The following is a 2745-nucleotide window of genomic DNA, read 5'->3' as shown; positions in this document are numbered from 1 at the left end:
CATCTGTTTTGAAGAAGCTTCAGAACCCCACTGTGCTCACTTTTTCTCTGGGGCTTCTGAAGCCAGCTTCTCCTGATGCCATCCCTGGGCTGAAGGAGAAATATCACCCACACACCTGCAGATTTAGTCCTCACATTGCACCTGTAAGGTCTTTCCCCAGGAGCACAGGCTTGGGTTCAGGATGTGTGAGCTGACATTCAGTTATCCACATGTTAAATACCTTGCATGGTACATGTCTAGTCAGGACCAAAATGTAGTGAATGCCACAGAAGCAGGAAGAAATGCCCTCCACCTGGGAACTTAAAGCCTAGGTAAGGAGATCCAGCCACCACCGATCTCCAATTCCATACTATACACATAGGAGATGCTCTAAAAATGATTCGTAAATGAGATGGAACTGGATAGAATTGTAAGCCAAAACCAGAATGAGGTGAACCTTAACCAAAGGCAATTACCAGTCGGACTTGATTTCGGAGGTGTCATGAGCACACAGGTTACCACCCCAAACTGTTCCACCTCACTTATGAGCTGATGTAAAGCCTTCCTTCTCACTGTTATCAATGAGGCATAACTGGCAAATCGCTCTAGAAGAGGGAGACTAGCTCATGTTCACGCTAAAGTGTAAATGACTGCTAGTGTGCCTTGGCATAGAGACACTCAGGGAAACTGAAAGGGAGGAAACGAGAGACCAGGATAGAGGAAAAGCACTGCACAATGGAAGACTTCCATCCAGGAACCCCTTCAACATCAATCCTGCTTAGGCTATGCCCTGGCCCTTGGAAGAGTGGGTTAGGAGCCGGGCGAGCGGAGTTCCGATTCCCACTCCACCACTCACAAGACAACACCACAAGTCTCTGGATCTCACTTCTCAAGTCAGAAAACCACACTAACAAGCTACCTCCCCTTCCACCCAGGTGTGCTGTGAAGCCTGTAATGCATATTACACTTGTAGACTGCCGAGCACTAGACCAGTGCTCTCAGACCTGGCTAAGCATTAGAACCACCTGCAGAGCTTACCGAATTCCCTCTACCTGGGCCGCTCCTCAGCACCAATTACATCAGAGTATCTCCAGGTGGGACCCAGGCGTCAGTTGTTTGTAAAGCTCCCCGTGTGAATCTAATATGCCAGTGGAGCTGGGAATCACTGCCCTAGACCATTATTTCTAACCTGAGGGTAATCTCGCCCTTGCCCGGAGCATTTGGCAATGTCTGGAGACACGTTTGATTTAACAACTTTGGTCAAGGGTGCTGCACAACACCCTACAATGCACAGGACAGCCGCCCCCCCCTCCCCCATGGAAGAGTTATCCAGCATAATATGTCGACAGTGACAAAGTTGAGAAACCCTGCCTTAGACAAATGTAAGAAATGTTTAATGTTTTTTTCATTATCTAGGTCATTTCCCTGGCCTAGACAAGGCAATGAAACCCAGTATTGCCTAAGATTTTAGAGACCTTTTCACCTTTGCCCTGGTCTCTGGTCCTGAGAATAGAGAAGTCAAAGGCCAAGAAGGTCATAACGGCTATTCACTCACTCGTTACACAAATGTTTAATGAAGCACTGAACTAGCATCATACCTGTTGGACATTCTGGAGTTCCCATCCTATCCCATCCCAAATATGGGAATCCCCTACAGATGCCCACCCCCAATAGGTAAATATCTCACCCAACAGTTAGGTTCTGATGGGGACTCAAAGTGTGAGTGCATGTGATGGAGAGGTCATGGCCCCACTGTTGGGAGTTTCTGGTCTCATGGGGAGACTCAGCCCCACCCGGACTGAAGAGCTTGACCAACAGGACCTCAGTGGGAGCCACATGATGTTTTTGAGCCTTAGAGTGGCAAGATCAGCCTTTGAGCAGAACTAATCCGGGAGCCGTTCTCTCAGCGGTAAGAAGAGTGAAGAATGAAAAATACGAGTTGGAGCTGAGCGCAGGGCCATCACCTTTAATTCAAAATTCACATCATAGAAGACTAATCTTCCCAAAGAAGTATATGTAAAGTGGGAGGGTTCCTTACTGTGCATAGATCTGTAACCCGAGAAGCAATCTTTGGGCTTCAGCGCAGCCTTTCCTCTCCTCGGCACCAACTCCACTATTTTGCAGAGGGCTCGCTTCTAAGTGGGCAGCGGCGAGCATCACGGAGCTTATTCAGCTTTCTTTGTGGCATTTTAGCACCTCTCACCTCCAGTGCGAAGCTATTGACGTCCGTTCCATTTTTGGAACGCTATTGCAAGCTTTGCCACTGAACTGACACTCAGATGCCATTGTTAGAGGATATGAAAACGACTCTCAGCTCTAACAACGGTGCCTGTTCACAGAACGGGGCGCTAGCAACGGATTCGTTTGCTCAATTTCCAAGGCACGTCAGCAACACTGAGAGCCCCACGGGACTGACAAAGGATGGAGGTTATCTATTTACCAGCTCACCTGGTGCCACTGAGCTATGGAAATAGCCTCACTACATCTTGCAATTCCATGGGCCAGCCAACTTGAAAAGGTTATTTTTTTTCCACATTTTTCAAGCTGGAGGGTTACAATATTTCAAAACACGCTCTACACTAACATACCTTATTAACGCGTTTGTATTACATAACTTCACATTTTCAAAACGTAGGCTTGCCACATGCAGGAACTCAAGCAGGAAACGCTGAGGCCGAGCCTAGGCCCTCCCGGAGGAGGGACGGTGGGGGTGACTGACTGAGCTCCCAAGCTCCAGAACCACGCGGCCTCGGTTCAGTTCCCATC

The sequence above is a fragment of the Herpailurus yagouaroundi genome, unplaced genomic scaffold, assembly GCF_014898765.1.
Source record: "Herpailurus yagouaroundi ecotype Mexico unplaced genomic scaffold, PumYag 159, whole genome shotgun sequence".
Taxonomy (NCBI): domain Eukaryota; kingdom Metazoa; phylum Chordata; class Mammalia; order Carnivora; family Felidae; genus Herpailurus; species Herpailurus yagouaroundi.
The sequence above is the reverse complement of the archived record's forward strand: the minus strand, read 5'-3'. Positions refer to the sequence as shown.